The following is a 17,989-nucleotide window of genomic DNA, read 5'->3' as shown; positions in this document are numbered from 1 at the left end:
AAAGCCCCAAAAGAGGGACCGCCCCTGAGTGCCGCATGGATGAGCCACAGCCTGCTTTCCTCCAATAGTTGTTGGGGGCTTTTTGCAAAGCAATTCTCCCTATTATGGTCCCCTGGGGTTTCCGCATTGTGCTGCAGTGTCGCGGTCCAGTCTAGAGCACTTTTGAACCAAGGCCGCAGCACCGGGATCGGGCTGGGCATCCTCGCATGGCCTGCCCCAGGAGGGCCGCAGATGGTGCCCCCTCAAGAAAGTTTAGTGCTCAGGGGCTCAGTGGCTCGCCACTCTGCTTGCCACACGCCCCTCTGCACTTTCACCTCAGATCAACATACTGCGTGTATTGGGTCAGCAGTCCTGTGCTCTGGCCAACATGCCGAATGTTATATCCACGTCACTCGCAGGCCAGGCATGGCCTGCGGGGTACAAAAAAAGGGGAGGACCAGCACGTAGGTTATCTCCTGAGGCAAGTAATGTTAGTGTGTCTCAGTTTTATATGATCCCCAACCCCTGTCAGCATTGCCCTGTATCCAGGGCCTACCTGTGTATCCTTGCCGTGCCACTAGCAGGGACACAACACTGGCAACGAAGGCAGGCCGAGGCCCTCTCTTCACACCACTGCCACCCTCGGCTTTCTGACCGACGTGTTCTGCGGCCCCATGCGGCTTGCCTGAGGGCCCGTAGCAGCTTTTGCGGTGATGGCGATGCAGCGTTCCTGATCACCATTAGGGGTGAGTGCGGCACCGACGAAGCACCCCTTATGCCCAGCTGCCACACGCGGATGCCCGGCGACAACCTGCACTCTCTCCTGTCTCTGGGAGAACCACCCTGCAAGCCCGCGTGAGTGCACCACCTGCCTGTTGCCTCCGGCCACCGCGGGGAAGGAACAGCCCCCTGCGTCAGCAACCTCGCCTGGGGAGAAGATTGAATGCAGGCTCAGGCCTGCTGCAAGTGCGTAGAAAGCGAGCGGCAGCAGTGAAGAGAGCCCGCGAAGCACGTGGGCTGAAAGGGCAGAAATATGGTGCCTGCAGTGCACGAGAAACTCCTAAACTTGTTAGAACACCGGCCCAAGTGAGAGAGTGAAGGAAAAGAGGGATCACAAGGTATATAAGTCAGAGAAGAATGGTGAACACCCCACCAGCAAGATAAAAGGAGCACCAAAGGAAATCAAAAAATAATAAAAGTAAAGGCAAGTCCAAGAAGGGAGGAGGAAGACATAAAAGACACAGACAGAGAGGAAAGGTGAAGAAAGTAAAAGGAAGGACACCCTCCACCAGAAACATGGCGGATGAGGACCAGGCACAGGCCCAGCAAAGAGCCGCAGTACAACACACACTCACTGAAGTGCTGCCACCTTTCAGTAGGCTGGAAGACCTGGAAACAGCGTCCCGAGGTGGAAGATCTGGATCGAACGGCTAAACAAGTACTTTGCAGCCACAAGGGAGACCGACGGAGAGGTGAAAAGGTTGTTGCTTCTCCATTATGCTAGAGATGAAATATTCAAGTTGTTCAAACACCTGCTACACCACAGACTACGACACAACGGTTACAGTGTTAAATGTGCACTTCGACCCCAACCTAATCCCGATTTTGAACGATTCAAGCTGCGCCAGGCACACCAACGGGAAGGGGAGTCGATCGACGCGTTCTATGCTCGTCTGCGTGAACTGACTAGCGCGTGTACAGAGGATGATCAGCCAAAGGAAACAAAAGCCCAGATCATCCAAGGGTGCCGGGACAAGACGCTAAGAGGCCTCATCTTGTGCCAACCAAAAATCGCCCTAGAAGACATTCTCATATTAGCGAGGACCCACGACCTGCAAGAGCAAATGAGATGGACCAGGCCCTCATGAAGATTCAGAAATAAGCCAGGGACCATCAAAACGGAGCGTGCTGATGCTTTCCGAGCAAGGGCATGGAGTGATACACCCAAGAAGACAATGCCCAAAACATCTAAGATGCGGTGTGGATACTGTGGGCATGAGCCACATGCAGCAAAGGGCTGCCCCGCGCAAGGCAAGATCTCACGAATTGTGGGATTTCCAACCACTTTGCAGCAGTGTGCAGAAGACGGAATCGAGGCCGAGACACCCAAGGACAAAGGCCACCCTCATGAACAGTGCGACAGCTGTCCATAGCAGACTCCGCACAGAAGGAAGAACCACAAAGAAGCAGCTGAAGGTACCAAGGGCCGGAAGACTCATATACGGAGGAAGATGAAGTGGAAAAGTACTTAATCTCATTCACATGAGAACTCAAGTACCGCAGAAGGCTACAACCCACATGTGTAGTCAGGATTGCAGGATCAGAAGTGAAAGTGATCATTGACATGGGCATCCGTAAATGTGATGGGCCTCCAGTAGTACCGGCGCCTCCTTCCTTGACCATCGAGCACCCCGTCCTGGACCAAGATATTTGCTTATGGGAGCCAAACCTCATTGCCACTGAGAGGAAAGATATCCGTCTCAGACAGTTCAGAAGACCAGGAAGTCATAACTGTCATCCATGTCATAGACTGTGAAGCGGACACCCTAATCAGCAGTCATACTGCGGAAGACCTTGGTTTGGTATCATTTGCCAGTAGTGTCCAAGTGCATCAAGTCAAGGAGATATCATCACCCCTGTGGCAGTACAACATCAGCGAGTCCCCTTTCACCTGAGGCTCCTGGTGTAAAAAGAACTTGAAAAGCTTGAAAAGCAAGGGGTGATCGAAAAACTCTTGGGACCGACACCATGGGTGTCCTCGATGGTCATCGCGGAGAAGCCCAAACAGCCGGGAGCCATACGTCTCTGCATCGATATGAGGCTACCCACCGGGGCAATTAAGAGGGAGCGCCACATAACGCCAACCATGGATGATATCATTGCAGATGTCAACAGATCAAGGTGGTTTTCAAAAATAGACCTGAATGCAGGGTATCACCAAGTGCCCTTGGCGGAGGAAAGTCGCTACATTACAATTTGCAGTACCCACCTGGGGTTGCATCATTACAAACGACTGAACTTTGGAATATCCTCAACCGCAGAGGTGATCTAGAACACTATTTGTGAGATCTGGTTTGCCCGGGCTGATAAACGTCAGCGATGACATCCTGATCCACTTTGCCACTGCCGCTGACCATCACAGACATCTGATGAGCACCCTACGTCATCTCAGTGAACATGGCACGACGCTCTGCCTGGAAAAGTGTCTGTTCTTTCAACCATCTTTAGAGTTCTTCAGATACGTGTTCAACCAGGAGGGCATCCAGGTGGATCCAAAGAAGTCGCAGGCCATCCGAAGCGCCACAGCTCCAACCACACTCACCGAAGTGAGGAGTTTCCTTGGCATGGCCACCTATTGCAGGAGGTTCATCCCCAATCTCGCAACCTGCAACGAGCCACTGAGGGCTCTCACAAAAGTGGATGTCAAATGGAACTGGGGACCGCGGGAAGAGGAGGCATTCCAGAGCATCAAGGACGCACTATTAGAAGAAGCCACCCTCGCCTATTTCGATCCTGCGAAGCAAACAGAACTACTTGTAGATGCCAGTCTGGTGGGGCTGGGAGCAGTGCTAGCCCAGGAGCAGGAGTCAGGCCGGTTGGCGGCTCTGTCATTTGCCAGCAAGTCTCTGACCCCACTGAAGCAAGATATGCGCAAATTGAGTGAGAGGCACTTGCGATAAAATGTGCCCGCAACCATCTCCATCTAAATTTTTCTCGTGTCACAGGAATCTGCCTCCATTCACCGCTGGGAGGACATACGAGAACCCTCCACTTTGACATCTTGTGGTTGTTTTACAATCGGGATTGAATATTGATGTTCTAGGAATGCCCCTGTTGAATGAATGTGTATGTCTCTACGAGCAAATGTGAGTATGACTGTTGGTTATGAATGTTACATGTGGGACATGTATATATTTATTGATTTTTCTTTCTATATTTAATTATTTACTATGCAAAATTTTGATAAAAACATTTGAAATAATGACAATAAAAGAAAAATAAATTTGTCTACCTTTGAACGTTTTGCATATATGTGTTTATCAGCCCTAGCTGTTGTTGCATACTACTTTGACCCCGTTTTCCTGGGGTATATTGTAATTCTGATATATAGGCAGGTGGTTTTTGTTAGTTTTGTCTCTGCTATTTGCCCCTGTTCTTCCTGCCTATCATTTGCTCGCAGGGATCCCCCTTTATATTGGTTACCATCTCCTTCTGTACCTGATGGGCCAGCCATTCACCGTGGTAACAGACCACCAGCCTCTGGTTCCCCTTTTCAAAAGGTCAGCCCCTCATCCGTCTCCTCGAATTGAGCGATGGGCCGTACAACTCTAGCCCTACCAGATGGAGGTAGTCTACTGACCCGGGGCGAAGAATCCCGCTGATTTCCTGTCCCGACACTCGCCCCCCCAAGAAGAGACAGATGGCCTTGAGGGGTCGGAACAGTACATAAAAATGACCTCTGTGGCGGCATTCCCAAAGGAGATGACACTTGAAGACATCAAGAAAGCCACTGAGCAAGACCCCATTTTCACCCGTTCTCTTCAAGCGGTCCAAGAAGGGTCCTGGAAGACATACCTCCAGCAAACCAATACGTGGGCACCAGAGGACCGTGGAGAGCTGACGAAAATATGGAGGGTGCGGAGCGAACTGAGTGCCACGTCAGATGGAATACTCTTACGAGGACCGAGGCTGGTAATACCGCAAGCCCTGAGACAACAAACAACCCAACTGGCCCATGGGGTTCACCAGGGAGTGACTAAAATGAAAGGGAGAATGAGAGAAAAATTCTGGTTTCCAGAACTCGAAACAATGGTTGAGGATCTAGTACGCCGCTGCCATGCCTGTCAGATTACAAGCGCACCCGAGCAACTGACCCCGATAATCACAGAAGAGGCATGCACCATTCCTTGGTCGAATGTAAGCATGGACTTTGGAAGTTTCCCTGGACGGAAACACACACTAGTCCTCATAGATGCATACTCCAAGTACCCCAAAGTGGAACCGGTCCTGTCGACTGCCTTTGCTCAGGTGGCTCCCGTCCTGGAGAAAGTGTTTGCCACATTTGGGTTCCCGATGGAGATCTGAAGCGACAATGGGCCGACGTTCTAGGGGGCGGAATTCGCCACATTCCTCAATCAGCTAGGGATCCATCACCGTCGAGTCACCTCACAATGGCCCCAAGCCAACGGAGACGTGGAACGGTTTATGCGGACATTGAATAAAGTGCTGCGCATTGCCAGTGTGGACCAAGCGGATCCCATACAACGCCTCCACGAGTTCCTGAGATTATATAGGAGTACCCCACACTGCACGATGCCCTGGAACCCCTGGGCTCTCATTTTCAAAGGGCCACGGAGAGACCTGATTCCTACATGCTCGGGTGGACACCCCTGCCACATGACGTCCAGAAAACCCAGGCGAGGCGAGAACGGCAGAACCACCGAGTGAGTGCCCGATGCCGGTCCATACCCTGGTCACTTCAACCAGGAGCGACAGTCATACTCAAAGATCGCCAGTCCGGAGGGAAGTTCCAGACCACAAATGAACCAGGCACCTGGAGAGTAGTAACCAGCAATGGCACCATGGTCGCTGCCCGGAAAGGAAGTGAGGAAATATCTAGGAACATCTCCTGGTGTAAAGAGATCCCATCAGTGTCCGCAGAATCGGACCCTCAAAACTGGTCAAACCCTGATGGAGGCACCCCATGCCGAATGGAAGAAGAAACCAACACCTCGAATCCTCCTCCGTCAGAGGTGATGCCTCCTGATTCGCAGACAGCTTTGTCACCGCCAGGTCAAACATCCATCCGCGATCACCAACATCGCTACAGCCTGCGACCCAACCCCCGACCCAATCGGCACCTTCAGGATTTTGCGTTTTGAAACTCCCAAAGACTGATGCCAGGGCACCACTGGTGTGTGCTGGACTTTTTGAAGCTGAGTTTAAAGATCCAAGTTGGGGAGGAATGTAATGGGTCAGTGGTCCTGTGCTCCAGCCAACATGCCAGATGTTATATCCACATAATCCGCAGGCCAGGCGTGGCCTGCGGGGTACAATGGAAGGAGAGGACCCCCACATGGGTTATCTCCAGAGACAAGTAATGCGAGTGTGTCTCAGTTTTCTATAATCTCCAACCCCTGTCAGCATTGCCCCGTATCCAGGGCCTACCTGTCTATCCTTGCCATGCCACTAGCAGGGACACGACACTGCGCAAATATGGGAGATGAATCTGAGGAAGTAATTACAGGTCCCGCCTCCTCATTCTTGTGCTGTCGCTCTGCTGTCCGCAATTTCTGGGGCCCTCACCTCGCAGGGAAATCACTGCTCCTTTGCTTGCCCGGCCCACAGCACACCCACAACACCCCGGCATGCAGCCAGGGGCATCAGGGTCTTCTGCAGGTGTTGGATGGCTAGGCACAAGACAAATGATTAGGCAGATTTCTGGGGATACTTCACTGGCAGTTAGGGAGCTGTTTCAATGTGCTGTCTTCTTGGATGGCGACTAGCCATGCCCCCAATTTTTTAGCATAATTTCCTTCAGTATAAAACTCATGTGTCTGTAAAAGTTAGACTATGTCTGAGGTGGCCAGCAGACTTGAGCTACCCACTCGAGGTCTACGTGTCATGTTTCGGCAGAGCAAGCCCATTTCCGCTCTCAGGCAGATTATTCTGGGATTAGGATTTAATTTTATGCGTATGTTTGAGCCGTTAAGTAGTGCGACTCTGTGTTCCAGAGAAATTTGGCCTTTGTTGATTCTATTGTTGACAAATCTTATGCCAATATAATTCATGCTAGTATGCATATCACTATATGGTCTTGCTGCCACAATGTCATCATCAATTATTGATTTGCAACCGCACACTTGATGCAGCCAATGGGTGATTTTATTAATTAAAGGATCGCTTTTTTCGGGGGTCCCTGACTTCAATTTACAGGCATTTATCAGGAAAATTTGCCTGTCGATATGTGCGCTGGTGCTCCTTTCTCTCTGGCATATCTCTGATAGACTGATACTCTTCGGGGACAAAGAATTAACTGCCTGGCCAACAGGTTCTGTATACTTGTCTACTGGTGGTCTCGGGATAGCAGGGTAGCTTGGAGCCTGTATAAGTGGAGTGGATTTAGCCTACCTCCTTAGCCCCATTGGGGAGAGTTTACATTGTGTCTTGGATTGAAATTCCCTGGGGCATTATCACTCTGAATCGAGCAATAAGTAGATGTTCCTGAACTAGATGTATAGTTTGTGATATAGGCCTCAAGCCGCTCAAAGTCAGCCCTGTATTTGGTATTAAGTAGTCTATTCTGCCCTTCCAAATTGAGCTTAGCCAGCAACATTGTTAGTTTATCTTCTTTTGCTGAGAGGGTCTGTTTAAGAGTAGGAATAGCCTTTGTTAGCTCACCTATCTCACACTTCAGATACAGGAGCCCGTCCACATCAGTACTGTCTACTGAATGTTGGCTTGGGGTCATCTCAGGGGCATATTGTGCTGTGTCGGCTGCAGTAGGACAACCCTCGCTTGGTCCCAAGGCAGAAAATGTATTTATATACTCTATGTTGACCGACCACAAAAGGAGTTGTTTGCTCTTCCCTCACTCCCTTGCCGTCAGCTAACAAAGCTGACTAAGCAGTTACTCGAACCTCAATGCCACTTTTGGGGGGGCCCTTCCCCCACATTCTTCCTCATGTTTGTTATGGGTTTGATGTCCCCTTGCTTACATTTGGTCATTGACGATTGGCCCCCTGTATCCTTCATGCTCAACATACCTTCAATTTCCTCAATTTAGGACCTCAGTTTCATCGAGTGTACAGTTTTCAGTTGCATGTTTGGCTTGCTTTTTGACTTGCCAGTCTCCCTAGCATTATCCAGAGCTTTACTTTTCCCATTTTTCCCTTAGGATAGTTACACAAATACCCAAGATACACTCCCATTCAATTGCCAGTAAGTAGATGGAAAATGGCCCTGTAGTGAAGTTAACTCTACCTCAATCAATTTTATTATAGTTGCCACTGTCCTCAGAGGCGACTATGGGCAACAATAAGGAAGTAGGTTTGAGTAGTATCTGGTTACACAATTACACACACTGATGACACTTTGAGGACCCTTAAATCACAATTCACAGTTCATCCTTAACACTTAGAGCAGCTCCAGCTGGATTTTTTTCAAAACCTTCAGCTCAAGAGTATGGAGGCTGGTAGATATACCCTTAAGTAGGGCAAGATCAATTGGTTTAAATACAAGCAAAAAAGTATACCATCCCCTATGAATGGGGAAAGAAAAGTACTACAAGCCCACAGGGCCTATGTCAATTAGTTCAGAAATACACTGAGGCTGTGTCCACAATATTGGAGGACAGTGGAAAGAGATAAAAGAAGGGTAACATTTGCAAAAGGGACAGGGGGGGTCGCCCAGCCAGCCTCTTCTGGGCAGGGACGGGCACAGACGGGCCTGCTCTTGGCCTAGTGTTCACCCGAGCATGCACCTAGTTGCGTCCTGTGCCATGGGAGTGCAGCGGGGCTTATGTGCACCTGCCTGGTGCTGAAGGTGACGTAGGCAGCCTCCCTGCTGCAAAGACAACTGGTGTGTGTGGTCCTGGGCCCCCACTGACAAGTTTCAAGTCCCTAATCGCGGGAGTGCAGTGAGGTTTATGTGCGACTGCCTGGTGCTGCTAATGATGTAGACGGCCTCCCTGCTGCAGAGACAGCTGGAGCATATGGTCTTGACCTCCCACTGGCATGTTCCAAGTCCCACACTGCTGGAGTGAAGCGGGACTTATGTGCGCCTGCCTGGCTCTGAAGATGATGCATGCAGACTCCCTGCTGCAGAGACAGCTGGTGTGTGTGGTCTTGGGCCCAAACCAGCAATTTTCAAGTCCACCATTATTCAATCATAAATAATAAGTGATGTTCTCTGTGAAACAAGTTGTTTTTTGCAGGCTGGAAGGAATACCTCACATAGGTTAGGACCAGCTATTAGAGATGGGAATCAATATAGTTACGAGTTATGGTAGCCCAATACACCATTGAATTTTGGCATTGAAGATGGATGCGCAACACGGAATATATTATGAAACATTAATGCTGTCCAAGAGAATTGTGCCCTGTAGATAGTTATAGTTAGGACCGAGTTCCCATAGGAAATCTGAAAATTCTATTTTGAATAACTTTGGCGCCGGTTGACGAATCCACGCGAAATTTTCAAAACTAATGGGGCGCTCCGCTCAGCTCCTACCCTGAAAGTCTCGGGGTGATTCGTCAAGCGGGGGCTGAGAAAAAAGGGGGTCCCAAAACGCGTTTTCCCCATGCATTTTCCCATAGGACCTTTAGTCGAAGGTACAGCCCGAACGGCTGAACAGAATTACTTGAAATTTGGCAAAGAGCTAGTCCTCAGGTCAGGCATGTGCCTTTTGCATATATGGTGTCAATCTGTTCAGTAGTTCCTGAGAAAATTGCAGTTCAAAGTACATAAATATCTATATGCGCGCACGGTGCGCACACCAAATGTCCGCGAGTGTAATTCTGATTGGTGGTTAGATGTCAGTCAACATTCGAATCGGTCGAAATCAGGAAGTTTCGGATGCCATTTTGTGTGTGACAGTGAAAAAGAAAGGTGGAGAACGTGAAAAGGGGGCAGGGTAGAGAGTTCCTGACCCCCTAACCTTTGTCAGGGGGTCCCTGAAAAAGGTGGCGCGCACGGTGAAAAACCCTTAAAAAAAAAAAACATTTTAAACTATTTATAAGTTTATAGAAGATATTAACTATGCTGTTCAACTTTATCCAAATTCAAAATAAAAGAGCTGAGCCATTCCATATTAAAGGATACAGTCAATCTATACCTATATACGTAGGTAGTTTATTGTAAAATAAATGTATAAAAAATATAATAATACATACATAAATTAGCATTTAAAAAACCTTACAAATTCACTAAAAAAACCATAGGTTTCACACACGTTATAGTTAGGAATTAGCATTTAAAAAACCTTGCAAATTCAATGAAAAAAACATAGGTTTCACACATGTTATAGTTAGCTGGACATTTCACTCGTAAAAAAACATTGAAATTCCCCCGTTATAGTTAGTTCAGCTAACTATAACTTGCGCGACCGCAATCCACTGCTGATGACATCACATATTACATCACTCATGACATGGTCAGTGACATCACTCATGACATCACTGATGACATCTCAAATGACATCACTGATGACATCACTGATGACATCATCCAGTGAATATGTGTCTTTCTGAAAAATAAATATTTTTTATAGATGTATATCTAAAGGTTAATGGAAGAATACATGGGTAAATAAGTGTCTAAATGGATGTTTTTTTTGTAAAATTAATTGTATAACTGACTTATTAACAGTATCTTAGTGAATACAGTGATGTAATATGTGACGTCATCTGCAGTGGATTACGGTCGCGCGAGTTATAATTAGCTGAACTAACTATAACAGGGGAATTTCAATGGTTTTTTACGAGTGAAATGTCCAGCCAACTATAACATGTGTGAAACCTATGGTTTTTTCAGTGAATATATATATATACATATATATATACATACATATATATATATATATATATATATATATATATATATATTCAAAAACAATGGTGTCCCGTTGAAGAAGCACTCGGACCAGTGAGAAAGGTTACCAGCCTTTATTCAGAAGTACGGACCGTTTGTCATCCGCTGGTGCATGAAACAGCCTGCCGTCTTCGCCGACGCGTTTCGAGTAGTCTCTTCTTCTAGGGCTTTTCACGGAAGGTATGTGCATAGCGCTCCTCCTCCGATATTTAAATGTTCACCCTGAGTAGGGCTGCCTGGGCAGTCATCAGCATTCTGGGAGTAGGAGCGCCCAACAGCACCCTGGGAATTGGAGTGCTTCATTCAAAGGAGAAATCTCGTGCACAATTACTGTTAAAGTAAAGCCTGGCATGGCCCCCAGTGGATGAAAAAGTCCTTAATCTTGCCTCACTTTCCCGCATTGTGGTTAGTGAATCTTATCCACGCGGCCCCCTCTGTGTAATGGGGTGGTGCTTCTTCGCGACTGGGCAGCCGCCTATAGATTCAAAAACAATGGTGTCCCGTTGAAGAAGCACTCGGACCAGTGAGAAAGGTTACCAGCCTTTATTCAGAAGTACGGACCGTTTGTCATCCGCTGGTGCATGAAACAGCCTGCCGTCTTCGCCGACGCGTTTCGAGTAGTCTCTTCTTCTAGGGCTTTTCACGGAAGGTATGTGCATAGCGCTCCTCCTCCGATATTTAAATGTTCACCCTGAGTAGGGCTGCCTGGGCAGTCATCAGCATTCTGGGAGTAGGAGCGCCCAACAGCACCCTGGGAATTGGAGTGCTTCATTCAAAGGAGAAATCTCGTGCACAATTACTGTTAAAGTAAAGCCTGGCATGGCCCCCTGTGGATGAAAAAGTCCTTAATCTTGCCTCACTTTCCCGCATTGTGGTTAGTGAATCTTATCCACGCGGCCCCCTCTGTGTAATGGGGTGGTGCTTCTTCGCGACTGGGCAGCCGCCTATAGATTCAAAAACAATGGTGTCCCGTTGAAGAAGCACTCGGACCAGTGAGAAAGGTTACCAGCCTTTATTCAGAAGTACGGACCGTTTGTCATCCGCTGGTGCATGAAACAGCCTGCCGTCTTCGCCGACGCGTTTCGAGTAGTCTCTTCTTCTAGGGCTTTTCACGGAAGGTATGTGCATAGCGCTCCTCCTCCGATATTTAAATGTTCACCCTGAGTAGGGTATATATATATATATATATATATATATATATATACATATATATATATATATATATATATATATATATATATATATATATATATATATATTCACTGAAAAAACCATAGGTTTCACACATGTTATAGTTAGCGGAAATTTTACTGATAAAAAACCAATGAAATTGCCCCGTTATAGTTAGTGCTGGCAACTATAACTCACGCGACCGCAATCCTCTGCTGATGCTAATACTGTATTTAGACACTTATTTGCCCATGTCTTCTTCCATACATTTTTAGCTATACATATATTACAAATATTTTTTTTTATAAAGACACATATGTCATCAGCAGAAGATTGCGGTTGCGTGAGTTATAGTTGCCAGCACTAACTATAACGGGGCAATTTCATTGGTTTTTTATCAGTAAAATTTCCGCTAACTATAACATGTGTGAAACCTATGGTTTTTTCAGTGAATTTGCAAGGTTTTTTAAATGCTAATTCCTAACTATAACGTGTGTGAAACCTATGGTTTTTTCAGTGAATTTGTACGGTTTTTTAAATGCTAAGTTACTTTACGCCATTCGAGGCGTGCGCGCCCACTTAACGCAGTGCGTTCCGTGCACGGTTTTTATCAACTTTAATAAGCCCTGTACATTTGGTGGCCTTCGCCCACCAAAAGCACAGGGGGTGGGGTCAATGTGGATAGTGTTTTTTTTATTTCGATTTTATAATTTCATGTTGCCAAAATATAGTTTTTTTACTGATGTAATAAGCCCTGTACATTTGGTGGCCTACGGCCACCAAAAGCACAGGGGGTGGGGTAAGTGTGGATAGTGTTTTTTTTATTTCTATTTTTTACCGTACGCTTACGGTAAGCGTACGGTAAGCGTACTCGGCGAAATTGCCGAAAAAAAAATAAAACCGTTTTTGCTCTTGGGGGATGTTTGGGGACTCCCTCAACATGACTATGTGGGAGGGAGTTGTCAAAACAGCCCCGTAACATGTTTTTGGGCATCATGTTTGATAAATAACACTCAGTGCGAGAGACAAAATGGTGGACGCCGCTTCCTGGTTTCGGCCGATTCGAATGTTTACTAAGATCTAAGAGCCAATCAGAATCGCGCTCGCGCACGCCACCGTACCCGTACGGTAAGCGTACGGTAAGCGTACCGTAAGCGGGCTCAGATATATATATTGATTTAAAGGCTATTTTCTCAGAATCTACTGAACAGATTTACACCAAACCTACAAAAGGCACTTCCTTGACATAGGGACTACCTCTCTGCCAAATTTCTAGTAATTCTGTTCAGCCGTTCGGGCTGTAGCTCTGTCTAAAGGTCCTATGGAAAAATGCATGGGAAAAACGCGTTTTGGGACCCCCCTTTTATCTCAGCCCCCGCTTGACGAATCCCCCCGAGACTTTCAGGGTAGGAGCGGAGCGTAGCGCCCCACCTATTTTGAGAAATTTGCGAGGATTCATCGACCGGCGCCAAAGTTATTCAAAATAGAATGTTGCGGATTTCCTATGGAAAAGGGGTCCTAACTATAACTACCTACTGGCGACCGCCAGTAGGTAATATATATATATATATATATATATATGTATATATATATATTATCTACTAGATAGTTATAGTTAGGACCTAGTTTCCAAAAAGTGTTTTTTGTTTTCCCAATAACTTTGACGCCGGTTGACGAATCTTCGTGAAATTTGCAAACCTCGTGGGGCGCTTCGGTCAGCTCCTATCTTGAAAGTTTCGGGGTGATTCGGCAAGCGGGGGCCGAGAAGAAAGGGAGGTCCCAAAACGTGTTTTCTCCATGTTAATTCCCATAGGAAACTTTAGACACGGCTACAGCCCGAACTGCTGAACGGAATTACACCAATTTGGCAAAAAGTTAGCCCTTGGTTCAGAAAGAGACCTTTTTGTTAAATGGTGTAAATCCGTTCAGTAGTTCCTGAGAAATTCAAAATATAGAGGTCGGAAAATCAATTTCCCATAGGAAACTTTAGACACAGTTACAGCTTGAACTGCTCAATGGAATTACACCAAATTAAGGTAGCCCTTGGTTCAGAAAGAGACCTTTTTTTAAAATGGTGTAAATCCGTTCAGTGGTTGCTGAGAAAATCCAAAAATAAAAGTTTCGATATTTAGAGGCGCGGTGGATCCGCGCACCTTGCCGACCATGAGCTTTATTCTAATTGGCTGTCAACACTCCAAACCAGGAAGTGTTGGCAGCCATCTTGTGCCTCAGTAACCAAGGCACAAGAAAACAGGGACAGAAAGGTGAAAAAAAAGAAAAGGGGGCAGGGTAGAAACACATTGACCCCCTAGGCCTGCTCAGGGGTCCCACAAGGACCCTCAGGGACAAAAAAAGCATTTTTTTCACACAAAAAATCGTCGAGATTCGCACACCCAGCACGAAATTCGGCTGAAAATTAAAAACAAAAACGAAGCACGGACTCCAGTGCTTCGTTATTATTTAGCCGCCGGGTGGGCCAAGTCCCGTGGGCATTCAAGAATGTAATTGCGGGGGCCCAGGGTGGCCCCCACAGACCCGGGGACCGCCAACCCCCAGGGCTTTCCATACATATTTGCGGGGGCGCACACAGCCCCCCCACAGCCCCCACCCCCGGGGCTTCATATTTTTATTGTGGGAGTCCCTCCAAGCCCCGGGGACTACCACCCCCGGGGCTTTTATTAATTATATTCGTGGGGGACACACACCCCACTGCTCCGGGGACCGCCACCCATCGGGCTTTTATTTTTTTCAACATTCACCTGTGTGGGGGGGGGGCTCGAGCCCCCCTCTCACCCCGGGGACCGCCACCTCCCCGGGGCACTAATATTCAAATTCAGGGGTCCGTTATGCCCTGGGGACCACCACCTCCCGGGGCTATGCACACATTGGGAGGAGGGCCACCCTCCTGGAGCCCTTGATGGCCCTGGGGATCGCCACCCCCCAGGGCCGGCTCCTGCAGTGTCCCGGGGTGCCCACCCCCGGGAGACTGCTGTTTGCAATGACAGGGAGGGAGCCGCGCAGCTCCCGCCCTGTTATTGCAAATTGCTTTGCTTAATTGAAGCAAGAGCAGAGAAACATGCTCTCGCTTCAATGAAGCAAAGCAGATTGCTTTTCCACAAGGGGAGCTGCATGTTAGCAGCTCCCCATGTGTAAAAGCAATGCCGGCTCCTGCAGGACGCGGGGAGCCGGTGGGACCGTGGGGGCATTGGGGCTACCCCCACAGTCCCCAAAGGAGCGGGCCAGCCCCAGGGTATGGGGTCCACTGGGCTAGAAGTGGCCGGGAGGGGGGCCACACGGCCCCATTCCCCAAACATGTTTTTAAAAATTAAATAAATAAATAAAGGCCGGCCCTTGGGAGGGAGTCCCCGGGGTCAATAGAGGCCTCAGGAGGGGGGCCACGCAGCCCCTCTCCATAAAAAAAATAATTATTATGTAGCCATGCCCCGGGGGATGGGGTCCCTGGGGCAGTAATTGGCCATGGGAGGGGGGCCCACACGGCCCACTTCCAGTTAATTTTTTTTTTAAACAAAAGGGGTCAGGCCCTGGGGGATGGGGCCCCCAGGGCCCACAAAAATGGAAAAGAAGGGGGGCCACACAGCCCCCCTTCTAAAAAAAAGAAAATAAAAGACGCGATCGTGACAGAGGCCCCGCACCCTCCCAGCAACACTCTGCAAACGCGCCCTGTGGCACTTTTTAACTTGGGGAATTAATTCCCCTTCAATACTAGAGGTCCTTGGGGGCCATCTAGCCCACCAGGTACCTCCAGTAAGCGCCACAGGGCTGCGTTGCAGAGAGGTGGTCCAGTCCACGCCCCTTTTTACACGCAGCTCTGTGGCACTTACTGGAGGTGCCTGGTGGGCTAGTTGGACCCCAGGAACCCTCAGGATTCAAGGGGACTTAATCCCCCAACTTAAAACGCCCCACGGGTGTGTTTGCACAGTGGTGAAGGGAGGGGGTGGGGCCTGAGGTGACATATGTGCAAACACAGGGCCCTGTGGCGCTTTTTAAGTTAGGGAATTAATTCCCCTTCAATCCTTAGGGCCCCTGGGGGCCAACTAGCCCACCAGGTGCCTCCAGTAAGCGCCACAGGCCTGCGTTGCAGAGAGGTGGTCCAGACCATGCCCCTTTTTACACCTCTCTGCAACGCATCTCTGTGGTGCTTACTGGAGGTACCTAGTGGGCTAGTTGGACCCTAGGGACCCTCGGGATTCAAGGGGACTTAATCCCCCAACTTACCACGCGCCAGGGGATGTGTTTGCAGAGTGGTGGAGAAAGGGGGCATGGCCTTTGTCTACCTCTCACCAATCCCACAGTGTGGGGCTTACTGGAGGTAAGAGGTAGGCTAGTTGGCCCCTAAAGGACCGCCAGCAGTGAAGGGGACTACATTCCCCATCCAGGAGCGTGCCAGCGAGCGCGTTTGTAGAGTGGTGGGCAAAGTGGGCGTGGCCTGGAACGAGTACTTACCAATGCTGCTGTGTGGGACTGACTGGAGGTAATAGTTTGGGAAGTTGGCCCCCAAGAATATCCTTGGGGGCCAACTACCCCTCTTTTTACCTCCAGTAAGTCCCACACAGTGGGATTGCTAAGACATCTTCGGAGGCCATGGCCCTCTTTCTCTATCACTGCAAACGTGCCTCGTGGCAGACTACGGGACGGGGGATGAAGTCCATATTAGTCCTGAGGGAGTTTGGGGGCCAAGAATCCCTGCGGGTACCTCCTGTAAGTCTGACGCAGCGGAATTCCGGAAGGTTGGTTGGACGCCCAGCACCCTTTATCCACCACTCTGCAAACGTGACTACTAGTTAAAGTAGCATTTTTCTGCACTTCTGACTCAGATGTAGTTTTAATCCCCCTGCCCTATTATGTACTAGGGCCTTACAGATGAGGTAATGCTAATCACAGGGGTACCCCGACGCATAGTGTTCCCTAGTGTATGTAGGTGTTTTCACTGTATTCTAAGTGCCTTTTAGCATTGCACTGGCTCTAGGCCTGGTTAGTCAGAGTCAGTTACCACCAGAACCCATCTGAAAAAGTTGAGGGTACAGGATGATTTTGCAACAAAGCCTCTTTCTGCTCCTCTGTTTGTTCTTTCTGCACGTCTTCCTTCTTCCTGCACTTTTCTTCGTCCTTGAGGACTTCTGTTGCTTCTTTCTGCATTTCTTTTTCTTCTTTCTGTGTGTTTTTTCTTCTTTCTTCACATGTCCTATCTCTGTAGGCATAGTTAGAAACTAGCATTTAAAAAACCTTAGAAATTCACTTAAAAACCATAGGTTTCAGACACAATATAGTTAGTAATTAGCATTTAAAAAACCTTTGAAATTCACTGAAAAAACCATAGGTTTCAGGCAAGTTATAGTTAGAAATTAGCATTTAAAAATCCTTGGAAATTCACTGAAAAAACATGGGTTTTAGGGAAAGTTATAGTTAGTTGGACATTTCACTCGTACAAAACCAGAGAAATTCCTCTGTTATAGTTAGTTCAGCTAATTACAGACTGCCATTCTCAAAACCATAGACACTCCAACACCAATAACTACATACCCACTCACTGATTCTTAGGTTTAAACACACATCCACTCACTCACCCATACAGTCACTCATACTTATGGTCACTCAGTACAGGACTATCATATGCATTCATACACCTATATAGACACTCACACACCGCCACTGATCCATAGAGGTACTCACACACCTAGTCAGTCATGCAAATAATGAATCACACTGCCATTTACTCACCTATACAGTTATACACACACCAGCTCAATTTCTCACACAAATACTAGCACATTCTTACGCTCTTATACAATCACTGATGCAAGCACACCCTCATCCATATAGTCACTCTCACAATCACACATATAGCCATTTATATACTCTATCACACATACATACTGCCTTTCACATATGTAGTCACTCACACATGTACCACTGAGATATACATTCACTCACTAACACACCCATACACACACTCACCCACCCATAAAGTCCATCACAGATGCACTCTTGAAACCATGCACCCAGTGAATCACCCACTCACACATCTATGCACAGAGTCACACACACCCAACCCACACAAACACTCAGGCACCCATACAGATACTCAGACAACCAATCAATAACTCATATAGACACTGATGTAGCTATTCACAAACCCATGCAGCCGCTTACACACCAACAGACAGACGGATACAGACATTCACACAGTCACTAACCCAGGTATTCAGTATGATACATTTAATCACTCACT

The sequence above is a fragment of the Triturus cristatus genome, chromosome 7 (assembly GCF_964204655.1).
Source record: "Triturus cristatus chromosome 7, aTriCri1.1, whole genome shotgun sequence".
Taxonomy (NCBI): Eukaryota; Metazoa; Chordata; class Amphibia; order Caudata; family Salamandridae; genus Triturus; species Triturus cristatus.
This window is presented reverse-complemented; position numbering follows the sequence as displayed.